Source organism: Nomia melanderi, chromosome 1, assembly GCF_051020985.1.
Source record: "Nomia melanderi isolate GNS246 chromosome 1, iyNomMela1, whole genome shotgun sequence".
Taxonomy (NCBI): Eukaryota; Metazoa; Arthropoda; class Insecta; order Hymenoptera; family Halictidae; genus Nomia; species Nomia melanderi.
The window spans coordinates 18,011,296-18,026,907 of NC_134999.1; the positions used below are offsets into that span (position 1 = coordinate 18,011,296).

The 15,612-nt window shown below is 47.1% G+C and overlaps 1 protein-coding gene and 1 long non-coding RNA gene across 3 annotated transcripts in view; one reads left to right on the forward strand and one right to left on the reverse strand.

Annotated features, from left to right (window-relative positions):
* The window catches only part of LOC143174438 (uncharacterized), a 167,839-nt gene that overhangs the window by 148,099 nt on the left and 4,128 nt on the right, over positions 1-15,612 (reverse strand). The gene's annotated exons all lie outside the window — the stretch shown is intronic.
* The window catches only part of LOC116429840 (uncharacterized), a 295,330-nt gene continuing 291,869 nt past the window's right edge, over positions 12,152-15,612 (forward strand). Inside the window, exon 1 of the mRNA XM_076366805.1 lies at positions 12,152-12,388. The gene's annotated coding sequence lies outside the window, so the exon portion shown is untranslated. The remainder of the gene's footprint in view (positions 12,389-15,612) is intronic.

Here is a 15,612-nt window from a genome sequence, read left to right on the forward strand (position 1 = left end):
CCGGAGTAATCTACTTCCCTCTCGGCGGTCCCGGGCTCCCCAATATTCTCGGCACGCGTTGTTTACGCAGGAACGCGTCGCGCGGCCGCGTTCAAGTTCATAAACAGTCAATCTTCGTCGCACCGATATATGTACACTGTCGCGATATTAACTATTCATGAACACTTGTTACGGTATTAATTTCAGATAACGCATGACGGCGAACGTCAATTTTACACGTACACTCTGGATACTTCAGTCTCGGAGAAGCTGCCCAGAATTTCCTGACTGCACCCTTTAAGGAAAGCCTAAATACCGATCACGAACCTACTCTACCGCAATGAGAAATATTTAACGTTCAATTGATTAACTGCAGATTCGAAGCTCAGTTTCATTAGCTAGTTTTAAAACTCAGTTAATAATTTACGCAGACAGAATCTCAAAAAAGAGTAAATACAAAATAGGAACACTTCACCATCCCCGACACAATACTCATCGCCGTCCAATCAACGCGAAGCTCCCCCCACTTCCCAGCGTCGCCCCGCCCACCGTCTTATCCCCGCCCACGAGCACCGCAGTGGAGGGGGTGAGTCACCGTTCTCTCCAGTATCCCAGTCACGAGAAGAGGTACTCGAATGGCGACGCATCCCCGTCTGAACGTTCACAGAGCCGTTAATAGATCCTCAATGGCACGCCACTCGGCGTGATACCGCAGAAGGGCCCTCGACGTCCGTGCTCGCCAACCTGTTGTAATTTATTCGCCGGGTCAGCGTCTCTACACGGCCGCAGAGAGTGATCCACAGGTGAGCGATCAAAGGATGACGCGAGGGTGGCGGACATCCGATCTCCGCGGCAAGAGGAGCGCGTGCCGGCACGGGACCGTCTTGCGAACCGACCCGACCGACGCGGCCGAATTCCTCGCCTCGCTCCTGGAGCGGACTATTGCTGGGGCCCCTCTCTACGTGTCCCGAATGCCTGTTCGCCGTCTCGTCCACGTCTTAGAGACCGATGTTCCGGCTCTTCGCCGCTTTGCGCATTGGCATTCCCACTATTTCCAGCATACTAACACACACCGCCGGGCACCACCTTCCATCCGCCAGCAGTTCCACGATCCCCCCTTCCCACGGTCGCGTTTTCGTTGCGGCGCCGCGCCGATTCCAGTCCCCCCCCCCCGTTCCCCTGTTCTTACTCCGCCTTCTATACATCCTTCTTTTGAGAAACAGAACGTGCAGTTCTCCGGGCTGTATTCAACCGGCAACCAACGATCCAGATGCCCGACGTTCCTGGACTCGGTCCCGTATTCCAACCGCGTGCAGATATGTAGCGTAGCTGCTGGGTAATTGCGAGAGGAAAGTAGGATTTCGTGCGACCAGTGATACAGGCATGAAAGAATTAGGGGAGCGAAAAGAATTTATTGCATTCGATGCTTTTAATGTGGAATTACTTGAGTAGGGGTGTAATCCGAAATGTGTATGTCACTTTTAGAGTAGTTATTCTTGCTTGTAGAAAAATGCTCTTTTAACACTTCATTGCGTATTATCAAACGCGATTAAATGAGAAATTAATTTCGCACCCTCAGTATGTTGCAAATGCTTCGAGGAAAGCTGAAGTCTCAACAAATCTGCGCCCGTCAATTTTCGCGCGGAACTAAGCAACGCGATACACAATTAATCAACCCTGACATCCGCCGCTTGTCCGTTCAAAGCGATCCCACGGATCGGAATCGATCTGAGTCGAATTACCGCGAAATTCGATCGCCGCGGGTATCCGGCCGCTTGAAAATCACGCGGGCATCGCGAGTCGTAAGTAATACCGGATCTATTTGCGCGCCGGACCGCGATCCAATTATCGCCTCGTCGCGGCAGTCGCGATCAATCGCTCTCGGATTGCTCGAACCGTCGCGCGCGCCGTTCCGCTCCGATTGAACGGGCGATCGGAGGCTCTCGCGATTTTAAATTGGCTACATTATCGCGCGGACCGGTAAAGTGCATTTAAACAGGCTCGACGGGGATACAGGTAACCGGGTTACGCCTGGTTTTTATGCAGCGGCCGCACAAATGGACTGGACGATATGAAATTAACGTCTCGTAAAAGCGCCGTAACCCCGCTCGACGAGATCTACGAGAAAACGCGTCCCGTTGATTTACGAGACGCGCGGGCGAACGAGCGCGGCAATAAAATCCTCGTAACGCGTAAGGGGAACACGAGTTTCCAATTTACACCGCGGCGGAATCGGCCGCCGCTGAACGCGGCCGAACGACACCGTCCGCGAGTCGTCATGCGATTAATCCGCGTGTACCGAACGTTATGGGCGCGCGTCGTCATTGTTAGGATGATTACGCGAATCATATTTCGCCGGTTGCGATCGTTACTTCATCGGTATTTATTGGCCGCCGCGTCCCGCCCCGTGTGCCGAGCGCTACGGGGGTAAACTGTATTTACTGCGGATGGAAATCGATAGTTATGGTTGCTACTTATTCCGACAATTACGTGTTCCCTGTAAATGGCTTGTATTTCTAGAAAAGCGAGGAAGGGGAACGTTTAAGAATCTGGCTGTGCGCCTGACTAATGCACGGATAGAACTTGCCTTTCTTGATTTTGTTACGAAGTATTTAGCAGTTTGCCTGACTTTCCACGTGTTTATACTACTTGTATGAATATTTATGTACCTCTACTAATTTTCTGGTACATTATACGATTGTATGATGATCGGTTCGCATTCTTCTTGAAGTTTGGAATACTCGTGCAGATAATTAGCATATTGGCTGACCAATGCGAGGTTACACTACTTAGCCGTCATTCAACTAGATATACAATCATAATACTGTAGGCATTAGATATAAAAAACCCTTTTGCGAGCCTATCCTAGCAACAATAAAGCTCAGGGACCCATTACTTGTGGTTTTTAGTTAATCCGTGGATTGAGCCCAAGGTAGGCAATAGCTACGAATTTTATACCTGCATGTAATTTAAAGTCGAGGCGATCCTTGGGGCTATTGCTGCTATGGTCGTTAGAAATTTTCGAGTCTCCGGCTGACTAAACCAACCGACGGACCGCTGGGTAGGGTTTTCCCGATTTTTAGGAATCCTACCCACGCGTCCGTCACTCCCCCGCCACTAGCGGAGAGATATATATTGTACACCGACCAACCGGCATATTCATTGTACATTTAGAAATTGAAATATTACATTGAGAAACCGTAGACTGTGTCAACTTCTTTCGCGTTCCCCAAAATACATCCTCAGAATCCCCAACGCCCCTGAATTCGGTTTTTCTTTCCTACAATACTTTCCTTCTTTCTGTCTGTCCAATCATTCACTCCACTTCCCGACTTCTAACCGAGTAACACGAGCCGATTGTTACTTAACATAATCACAATCCTCACTGCCATCAATAATTATAATCTCGCCTGAAACGCGTCCTGTAAGCATCAACCAAGCGCAGATTACTTGAATAGAGGTCGAGCGTTCCTTGTTTCCCTATCGCGTTGCCATAATACTGAATCGAGCGGCGTCAGAAGCGGCATTCGCCGGGCAAAAGCGGTCATCTCGACCTGCAACAAAGGTTACCTGGTGGCTGACGATCGTGAGGAGCATTACCGAGCCTCCAGGACATCAGCCGCAAGTGAGGGAAGTACGTGCCGCTAATCCCGCATAATTGTTGCGCGTGCTTGCACGTGCTCCGTGCCCCGATATCGCGATCGCCCGGAATTCACCTTGCGAACGTTTGACCGAGGGACCGCAAAGGGCTCGTTCTGTGATTGTTCGAGCACCGGAGGACACCGACTACGTACCTAACGATATCGGGTTGTCACCGGCCGACCGATAATCAGCGGGGACAAAAGTCCCACCGGAAGAACAGGACTTTCTTCGAGGATTCCCCCGCCAGCCGCGGCAGCGGGGAATTTATCGACCCTCGGAGAAGAGCATCCCGGTTATTCGTTGCGCCGCTGTACTGTTAAATGACTCCCATTATCCCGCCTTAATGCCTGACAAATTAAATTGAATTTCTAGTCGGCTGTCCGCGATAAATCAACGGGGAAATTTATCGCGACGGAATTGGAAAATTTCGGACGGAGAGCTGCGGACGACGGACATTATCAACGGGGCCAAGATATTAATGGGAATTTTATACGGGAGAGCCAATAGTGTTTTCAGTACGCCCGGAGTGGAATGGGGAAACGTCGAGCTGCGGCTAGACTTCGGGTACCATCGGAAGGCGCAATTTATATTTCCTGTAAATGCATCGCGTATCTTTTGCTATCTTGTAATTATCGATTCAGATTTGAAGTCTGAATCGAACAAATTCTCGAAACTTGAATTAAACAATTTATATGATTTCTTTCTAAGCTGTATTGGGTATGGTTCATAATCATTTATAATTAATCGAGAAATTGTGTTATATAATCCATGATAGTACTTTGCCCAGAGGAGCAAATTCAAATAGATCCTTTCAACCATTCAATATCAAGCCAACCCTTTAACCTGACCAGCAGGAAGACGGAGAAAAATAAGAAGAATGAGGAAAAGGAGAAGAAGCTGATTCATCGGAATAATGAAAACTTCCCAAGGTAGCGCGTAATAGTTCTGCGGGCCAGTTAAACGCCGGGGGGCAGTTTTAATTTAATCTCTCCTGGCCATCGGAGAAGAGCCCGGGTGTTGCGGACCCTGGAAGAAGGTAGTCTATCGGATTAAACCTGTTATTAACGACCCTCCGCTGGTAATTGACCTTCTGTCCGCCGGCTGATTAATGTCCGTCATCAGCGGCAGTCCCTCGATACTTGAGGAACGAGGTGAGACGAATCTGATCGCGCCGGATTAAAGTCCTACAAATTCCGATAATTTCCGCGTTACACTGAAATTGACTTATCCAATTCATGAGACGCCGGGGGATCGATTCGCCGGATCCGATCCCGGCCCCGCGCGGCGGAGATCGAAACCGTTCCTTTGACTGCCGGTGAACGAAGGGGCCGTTTCGTCCCGACGACCCGCCGCGGCGATTTCTTTGAATAAATTTCCCCCGATCGAAGGATTTAACGACAACGAAAAACGAAAAGGATGGAAACTTAAAGAGCATTGCTTTCAAAGTAAATTTCAGAGAAAATGTATAGAATAATTTCCCGAGGAGGAGGAAAAGAAGAAGTAGAAGAAGAGGAAGAGGAAGAAGAAGGGACCTTCGATCGCGGGAGACGCTCTCGTCCCTCGAGTCGCCGTTGAAATATTTACCGAAGGTTCTAATAAGATTTGGCCCACTCGAAATTCATTAGGTTCGACGTCGAGCGAAATTTCCCGTCGAGTTCTGACGCGTCCCGGCGTCGAGTACGCTCGCCGTGGAACTGCGGCGGCGACGAGTCGTCGTTTGATCAAATCCAAGGTACCATTCTCGGTAATGGACTCGGCGAAGGAAATAGAAAGGGAAACGGAGTCGACGGGTCGAGATCGTGAGAAAATAAAGGATCGCGGATTACGTTTACGGTGGCGAGCGTTGGCCATTTTTTCGATGGCAATCGCGCGGCTACCTGGAAACGGTCATACGTGTCGGTGGCTCGGCGATGGATGCGAACGAGGTTACCCTTTGCAATTCAATTTCGAGGGTGATTTAAGTGAACGCCGCCGCGGTGGTCACTTAGATGAAACGATCGCGATCGCCTCTTCTTCATTCGTGACAGCGGCCGTCGAACGAGCCGCTTCCACGGAAAACCGTGTCGCCTCCGGGACAGCGAGTGGCTCACGCGATAACGGGTCGAGGACGAATGTTTGTTTCATGTAATCAACCGACAGCGTTTTATGCGGGACCATAAGGAATCCGGGGGTGGAAGGGAAATTGGGTGAAAGTCTGGAACACGGAATGGACGAGCGATAAAGCGTTGCCGGTTGATGGAATTAGAAATATCGAGTGCTGGGTGAGAATGGTTTGTAGAAGAGGAACGAGTGGATTGTGCCGCTTGAACCCGATGAAATATGTATACAATTGTTTGATTAACTAATGGTGGACTAAGGGAGCTGTAATTAAGGATTAGGCACGGCTTCCGTCTGATTTACGCAAGACGACGGCACTTAAGGTTTGTCGTGATGGCTAATTGTCGCTAGTATGTATCTGTTTCGATATAATTGGATAAATTTATGAGTGATTTGTTTTATTGGTCTTGTTCTGGATATTCCGGGATGTTGGTGTAAAATTAAACCTGTGCCAGAGACATAAGTATTTCATTTCCTTTCTGATAAATGAATTTTTCATTGGATTAGAACAAATTTGTCTACCACCAGACATGAAACCGAGAATATATTCCGTCGTGGCGTGCAATGATTGAAATATAACAAGCCGTAACAGGATTATCAATGCATGTTATAAATGCATCAGGGATTATCCAGTTACGATATAACCAGATATCTCGTAACTATACTCGATCCACTAGTAGCTTAATCTACCATTATTACCGGCTTGGTCGATAATTACAACGATAAAATTATAGTGCGGCTGGGTTGAGGATAGCCGCCGGTGACACGGATCACCAAGACTGCCGTTGATTGATGGAATTAAACGGAACCTAATTGACAGAATTATCGAACCTCGCGCGCCTGGTCACGTGTCTGGACGGTGGCAAAGGGACAGTGGTCGCGAGAAACTTGGCAAGTCACGCAGACACGATTATCCCAGCAATTGCTGAAATCGATGGTTCTTGTGCGAATTCACAGTTCTAGCCACTATTCCTATTAATACTAGAGTCTGTAGAAATTATAATCTAGAAGACGAATCTATATCTGAGAAATTAATAACCTATAAAATCTAAAAAGCAAAATTAAATCTAAGTAACTACTAATAGAACAGCTACAAAAATAGAATTCAAAGTATCATTTTGCTATCTTTCTCTATGCTATGATCTAATAATTTTCGTGTACACGCGGTACAGTGAAAGTTCCAACGGGGAACATGAATCCGAAAGTTCGAGCACTCGATCCACCTGTCGTGTTTCAAAGGAATAATACACGCAGCTTCCGGTTTGTTCGAGACGGGAGGGGTCAGGATCGACAGGAGGCTACCACTCTAAACGGGATCGAGCTGCTCTTTCAGCGGTTTTCGTCTAAATTGGTGGTTTTTGTTTCCACCGACCGCGCCACACTCCAGATTAGATTTCTACCGGTGAAAGTTCTCCACGGAGCTAATTATACCAGGCGACCCACTTCGCCGACGCGTGCACAGTTTCGACAGCGGTTCCATGTTCGGCCCGATACTTCGTTGGAAACCGTTTTCCGGTTTTGGTCCGTCGTTGACGACCGTGACGGTTCCGCAAAACGAGATTCCTACTCGAAACGAGGAAATGGTCTTTTGATATACAATCAACACGCCTCCCATTTATTGCAAAGTTCGACCGCGTTTTCGGCTGGCGAATCACCGAAACTCGTCGCTATAGAATGTGTAATATATCTCGCTTCTGGTGAACAATTTCGATACAATAGAAAAGCGAAAGAAAAAGGAGAATATTTTTACTTATTCTACTCGCAGTTCGGTGTTGTGCAATTGAGAATGCAATTAGGATTTATAAATTGCGAGCCGTTCATTCTTTGAACACGAATGGATTCAGTGATAACGAAGTTTTTATTTTATAGCGGAAAAATTCGATCGAGATACTAATTCCGGAGCGCAATTATCGAACGGATTTATCACCAATTAATGTTTCAACAACGAATGCGAAATTCACAGTCCATAAATTCGTTTCTTAATGCTTCTGAAGGCTCTAATTTCGTTGAATAATTCGCTAATCATAAACCCGGTTTACGAGGCACCAGAGTATCGTTCAAAACGGGCGTACAGTGGTAAAATTTAATTTGGCTGGGGGACTATAAAGATTGCATTTCATAGAACGTAATAAGTAGCCCGGGTAGGTGATTAGAATTGAAAGTACTTCTCAGCCGGGTAGGTTCGTTACAGTACGCACTCAGTTTAGCAGTTCACTGCCTTTCAGGCATTAGAGTTCTTCGGCGGAAGGCAGTCAGAGGGTTTACACAGGATTTTCTGGGATTCAAACGTCGAGCTGTCGGTGCGGTGGAAAAGTTAGCCGACGTGCTCCGCCGTTTGGCTTCCGTTTCGCGCGACAGAGATTTCCAGAATGCAAATTTAAAGCCGCGTCTCCCCCGGCCGGGTGCAAATTTCACCGCTCCGTGGCCCGATTCTCCTCCTTGCTGTATCACGATACTGTTGTACGCGTTCTAACGAGTTCGCGTAATTATCCGATCGTTCCGACCTGCCACACCGAATCCTCTACCGACGGACTGCATTAAATTCTCAAGCTTCATAGTGTTGCCGAAGATTTTTCTCGCGAACTTCCCGCGCGGATTTCGCTAACTTTCAAAACTTAAACAATTTAAATTCTACGTAACTATCTACTTTTCCACTCTAAACGAAATGTAACGTTTTCAGGATACTTCCACTAAGAATTGTATCCCATTGGACCCCTTCACTTTTTCCAGTTTCAGCGTTGGAACATTTATATCTGAAAGAATGCACGATTGCATCTGGAAACTGAAGCGAACTTGGTAAAGTGTCTATTCAAGATCGCTTCCTCCGCCTTTTAATGGAACGAATCGCGCGATACATCATCGCTGGAGAGGTCTTTGTTTCACTAATAATTCCGATGACGTCAAGATCCATCAATCGTCCTGCCAGGGAATATTTCTTTGGCTCCCTTTCCGTGCGGCTTTTTGTCCGGAATTTGCTCGGGATTCTGTGTGTAACGTTCCGGAACAAGACCGGTCATGAGAAGTTTCCTTCTTCCCCGACTTCCATTCCCGAGACTATGATAAATTGTTTTCGCGTAGTTGCTCGAGTTCGCCGCCTGATACAATGGAAATCTTTTCCGCGGCCAGAGCCCCCGCCGCCCGCGGAAATCCTTTATAAACTTGCCGCGTCGAAATCCTCGATTTTTCCAAATCTCCATAGATACGCGAAGGCCGCGAGCTCGCCTGAGCGCGCGAGCTTTGCTTGAAACGCTCGGAGCTATCCTGAGGCCGGACTCGAGCCAACCGTTCGCTTTTCTTCTTTTCCACGTTCCCGATTTAATTCCAAGTACAAACCTGCCCAACGTGAAATTACACCTTGACACATTATTTTTTACCCCGCCTTTGCTATCTCCTCCCTGCGATTCTTATATATACGATGTCTCGAAACGGATAATGCGTTTGAATGAAACAAGGAAAAATTGTATTAATTCTTACATAAGTTAGGCAGCATAATCCTGTGTACATTTTCACGCAACAGCCGGCTATATATGATTATTCATTCGTAACCTATATTTCCCAGATCTGTAAACAGTCAGAAAGTCTAAGAAAATCAGATGAAAGCTAAAGATGAAGGAACAGGGAATATCCTAATGGAAGTAGCAAGTGAAATTCTCCAACGTTAATTTCGTACGGATCCTAAAATAAGTGAACCCTTTTTACACCATACCCCACGCCGCTTAACTGAATTGCAACCGCAATGACATCCTGTAATTCCGGCGAATATTCCCTTTAATTAAAACGTGAACAGAAATATTATTACCCGGAATTTTTTGCCCGGCCTTCTAATCTCGAACCGCGTACGCGCTTAATAAAACAATTACGGCGGGACTGCTCTAACGTTACAAGAACGGTCTCCTTTGAGCGCGCAAGTATGTCGGAAGCGTTGATACTACGCAAGCCCGACGGCGCTTCGCATCGCTTCTCCCTTGGCCTCCCCTCCCCCGCCACGTTCCCCCGACCCGTGTAACCCCCCAGTAATTTCCGGCCTGCCTCTCGCAATTTGCGACAACTCGCACGCGTCATTTCACCGCGGATGAAATTGCTGTGCGGCTCGCACCGGGAAAAACATCGGTGCGCACGCGAGCTCGGACGCGATTACGAACGCGCCCCTCTAATTAAAGTAGCGGCGAGAGGGCACGGTCCGAGGCAAACAGGGAAAGAGGATAGGTGGGAGAGGTAGAGGAAGCTATGGGGGAGGTGGGGTTAATTTACAAAGAACGGAAGCGATGGAAGCCAGAAACGGAAGGCGGAAGACCGACGGGGTCGGGTTGCTCTCCGCTGCGAGAGATGTCTTCGTTCCCTCCGGCTTGAACGCGCGAACTGTTGCCCCGCGGCGGGGTGGGCGCTTGAAGAACAGGAAACGCGAGTTTCTCGTGGCCTCCAATTGCTCAACCGGACCCAGTGTTTAAGAACTGGCGGTTTCCTCGGCGATATCGCTGCGCCAGCATGGGATTTCGAGGATATAAATTATTTGCATTTCTTTCCGGCCGGTGGATTTCTGGTGTCTTTAGAGGGCTGTTTGATGGGAATTGTTCCGAAGCTGCGGAATTTTTAAGTGGGATTTTGGGTCTCCTTCTGGCGGGTAATTCTTCGTTTTGAATTGGAAAGCGAGTTTCGCGGCGTCGCCGGAGGGTAATGTTTCTCGAGGATTCCTGAGACACGGGAAGATGAATGTAAATTTTAGACAAGTTACGTTCGACGTTTGCACTGTACGTTTCGCACGATTTGGGAAATTATTTGTATGGAGTTTTGTAGGATGGATAAATATTAAATGCGAATACTCGTAACGATGTTTGTTTGTTAAAGGTATTCCGCGATCCTGGAATTTCATATGAATTTGAATAATAGATGGTATAAACTCATCTGAATTTCATTTTCATACCACTGATTTAACGAATGTACTTCGCGTTACATTATTCAGCTGCCCGTGAAACGGTGGGGAGCCTCGGAATATTTGACAGCGACTTCTTGTGGTCAATGAACTTTAATTAAAAATGAGATGCAGAAACGCCCGGCTGACATTAGCCGTCGAAAATGCACGGGTTTAATCTCGTCAGTTTGCGCGCACACTGCTTTGAATCGCGCGTGTAATCACATCGCAGCAAACACGGTTACCGGTACTCGGTTTCAATGCGGAATTCACCGGGCGTCTCTGTTCAAATCTGCTTAAATTTCCGGCCGGATTATCGGATCAAAGGTAACCCTGAATTCGTGGTCTCGGTGACTTCGATGTATCGAGTTTCGCTCTTCCATTCCGATGTTTCATCAGCAGCTATTATTGAATAGACTGCGGAGATTTTCGGCGGAGCTTCTCTAAATCCACCGCCGATTACATTAGTTAATCGGTTCTGTCTAGTTCAGACTAGAGTAATCCAAGTGATAATGAATTAGACTTCATAGTGTACACGCCAAATAATTCTATTTTATATTCTATCATTCCCATATAGAACGAATTAATTTGAAATTAAATACAATTACAAGAGTTGACATTTCCTTAGTCAGATACCAATGAAATCAGGTTGTTTACTGAAAGAAGCTAAAAAAAATTTTGCTTCTTCATAGGCATCCGACTTAAAATAATATGTTTACTCCGTGAGAGATTTTAGTCGACCAAAAATAGGATCAAGTACGTCCAATTTTGCTGAATATTTCACTCTATTATTGAACGCTATTAATAGAAAGTACAAAGTTCAGTAGGACACCGACTACGAATAAATCCCCAAATACCGGCATTCACCTCTTAATCCGGACATCCATTCGGCTTATCCAATTTTACCGCGCACGGCGCGCAAGAGAAGTGTACTGAAGCTAGTCGAGCGTAAAGAATTCGCTATGATCAATCCAGCCCCACTAAATTTCCTCATTACAAAATAATTACACCCCAACTGCGGGGCGGGAGCATTTACCATAAATCAGGCGACTCCCGAACAGCCTGTAAATCATAGAAGAATCACTTTGCGGGCAACGTTGTTTCAATAACCGCGTTAATGAAGTATCAGCCGCGCGATCAACAATTAACGCGGCGATAATTCACCGGGCCGGTGTCCTGCGGAGAACAAAAGCGAAGTGGAGTACTAAGCTGGCGTCCCATTCGCAAAACATTCCCGCGGACACCAACTTTAATTACACCGCGCTGCAAACGATCCTCAAGAAACCCATTAGGATTATCCTGTAGCAGCGTCCGCGGGTCCCAGCTGTTGCGTGGACCGCCGCTAACGGACACGTACCGCGGCTGTTTCTGTTTACCGGAAGTTCGCAAAGTGGCGTCGGGGGTCTCGTTGCTACCTGGCTCGGCCTCGTCCCTGCCCGTGGCACATAGGCTGCGCGAACCAATTGCGCGCCGCGGCCACCAGCCGCGTGGTCGAACTTGAGAGTTAGTCGCCGACAGGGCCACGTATCGCGAGATACTCTTATTGGCAGTGAACCGGCTCGCTGTCTGTCGCGTACGTTTTTCCCCCTGTTCACCCGCATCGCAAATTAACGTGCTACAGTGTGACAACAGTGGTAACCATGTGCACAATTCAGTTTGGAACTTCGACGCGCGACACTGTGGAGCGCGACCCTTGATCTTGATCAAGGAGAAATCATTGAGGAAGATTGATCACCATTCCGGTTCAACGAGTGAAGAACGGTGAGTATGTAACGAGAGTTATTTCAATTTTCTTGGGGGAATGGCACTAATGGCTCGTCGAGGACGTCACGTGTCATCGTTAGTTGGAAGTGGGTACAGTCGGGGAAGAAATGATAATGCTTGTATCTTTTAGTAGGTTGGACGTGTTAGCTGGGTTTAGTCGTGGTTTTCGATGTTTGTGAAGCTGATATTTGACTGGTATTGTTAACAAAGACATATCGTGTTCTAGATATATTTTCGTCTTGACAGTTGAGCGTAAATGTTTTGTTGGTAGAAGTAGTAGTGATAGGTGAAAGATTATCGAATGGAATAGAATATATTACCGGATAAAATTTCATTGGGAATGAAATAATACGTGTCTTTGTGTATAAAAATCTTCTCGAAATTAAGGGTCAATTCAATGTATTCATACTTTCGTCTGTTTCGTATGGTAACGAAGATATCCGTTACAATAGCTTGTAATATATAGCAAAGAGAACAGAGACTCCATGTCCGCTCAGTTATAAATGAGCCACGTAAAGGCTATTCGTATCGTCGAACGAATGGAAATTAAATCGCTCCCAAGGTACGCTTCTCGTTTTGCCTGTAGACTGTAGAACGAGCGTACTGGAACCTCGATAATTCGTATCGATTCAATCCCGCCGTTTGAGACAATATTTACGTGGATCGGTTTGTTCTTCGGCAGGGTGTGAGATTGTTTCTGGCGCGGTAGTCGAGTGCGAAGAGGGTCGCGCGGGCGAATTCGATTTGTGTGACAAAAGGACCGTACGTCGCGGACCTTTACATAATTCTTCATCGCGAGCTACACTCGAGCCCCGGGTAATTGAATAAATTAATGGAGTTTCGATTCCGCTGTACCGTTTGCCGGAGCACAAAGAAAAATCGAAGGGGGATTTTCATTCCAATGGATTCGAGGATCACTCTGAATCCCAAGCTTAGGGTACCTTCTACGAGAATCTTAATTGTAATTCACGTGAACAGACATTTCACTGAATAACCAAAGGATGACACAGAATAACCCTTTACATACACACCTTCACAATTCCCCATCACTTCCAGACACGAATCCCTCCTTGCGTAATTGAATAAATCAGCAACATTACTATCCTCGCCACTCGCCTACTGAATCGACGTCGAAAGCTCTCCGAAAACTATCTAAACTCTCAGAAGTAAAAGACCCCAATATACTAAAACTGATCTTTAGTGCTCGAGAAAACCGAATGGCAAGGAAATTTTCATTTAGCGTTGTCGAGCGAGTTCAAGGATCATTAGGATCGGAAGCGAGCTCGGATATCCGCCGTGACGATCCTAATTGTGATTCTCGGCTGTGTCAAAGGATATCTCGCGGGATGGCGGAAGGATAACGGCGGGCGGAAGCTACGGGGACTTGAGGGGCTCGTAGACGGAGAAGCTTTCGAAATTCGACCAATTCGTGCGCCACTGTTCCCCGGTATGCCTTTGACACGGTTGCACAGTGCGCTTCATAACTGCTCCCGCGCTGTCAGCTCGCGTTAACCTCTCAGGAGACGGGCCGTATAGCGTCGTCGCGCTGTCACGGGGGATTCCGGGATAGCTGCCGGGATATGTAATGGAAACTTGGGAGGAGGGTGATGAGAAGGCGGCAGGGAACCAGGGCCTCTCGTAACACGTTGGTTAGGGTTGCCGGAGCCGCTGCGTTGGTACGGAGATTGATGGAACAGGCGGCACGGGGAACAAAAGAGGACAAGGCCGAATGAATTGTAAATAAGGGAACGCCGGAAAGAGGCGGAAAATTACCGGAGTTCATTCCCGCGCCTCTACAGATCGCATACATATTTGAGACGCGGCGATGCTCGCGGCCGGACTGAATATTTACGCGTGTGTTGCGCACTTGAGCATGCGAGCAGCTCGGTAGAATTCAGCGAAGTTCTTTCCGCACGGAAAATGAGGTTTCGCGGATTAGGAATTGATGCGCGGCATGTTGTATATTCGTAATCTACTTTCCGCATTGCGACGCAGGATGGAAACATTAACTTTGATACCGGCGTTTTGTTTCGTGGAAGTATTTACGGTCAATGAGGGTGGAAAGGTCTTAACATGCGTTCGCATGGAGGTTCGGAGTTTAGCGATGACAATGCGATGCGAGGAGTTGTAGAGTTGTGTTTCATATGAAATGGGTGTATGAATTATATCTGAAGATATCGAGGGGAGGAAAGAACGAATGGGGACTAGGAGTTCGTGGAGTTTGAAAATGATAGGAAGTTAATTCTATTGTGCAACGTTGCAGTTGACATCGAGACGAGTTCAATGTCCTCTTAGATTACACGTTGTAGCGACTTCAACCTTCTAGTATCGTTCAGGTAATTCTTGCCTTGACGTTGACTGACTTGGAATATCGTTGAGTCTATTGCACTACGTGTGTACTATAAACTTACACGTTAAATTTACTTGAAATATTTCTGTTAAAAACAATTCTTTCTTTATCAAAATCTCTTCTATTCTTAACTGCGAGAACATTTATCGCGAATTACGTGTCACCTGCAGGTGTTGATCCCGAAGAGCAAAAAGATAAAACTAATAGATAGAGCTGAGAATGGTCGAGATTAATATATTAAGTTAACGAGTTACCGAGGAATAAAGACGGGCAATTAGATGGACGAACGAGGCGGCGCGCGTAAAACTGATTTGGAAAAGAAAGTGAGAGCTCGGGCCGGACCGGAGCGGGCGAACAAGAAGTAAATCAATAGGGGAACATGAATGAAGCTGGAAATGAGTGAGTTAGGGAGGAAGCAAGCGGGAACCAGGGGCCAGTGGGCGGGGTGGCAAAGCAGGGGACGCAGAGATGAGCAGATAGAGAAGACTCATTCTAATACCGACAGCGCCTGCTAACAGGAATATTCCGTTCCGGTTTCAAATTGCGAAACTTTGAACAGGTTTCCATCCTTGTACCGGCACGTTCGTTCGGCTCGCTCTGTCTTCATCCGGTCGGTCGAGATCAAGGTATATATGGGGTGGCGAGTGATTTCGAAAACGATCATCGGAGTTAGCATTGCACTCCAACGAACGCGAATATGCATTATATACATTGTTTTTCGTTCGATAATGAGGGGCGCCGAGGGAAACATTTTTCACGGACCCGTTTGATCCATTCCTGGATCATCCGGATTATCCAATCACTCATTTCGCATTCAGCTTAATTCCTTGGGTTATCGTGTTTATTTCAAATGTTTCGTTTCACATGTTAC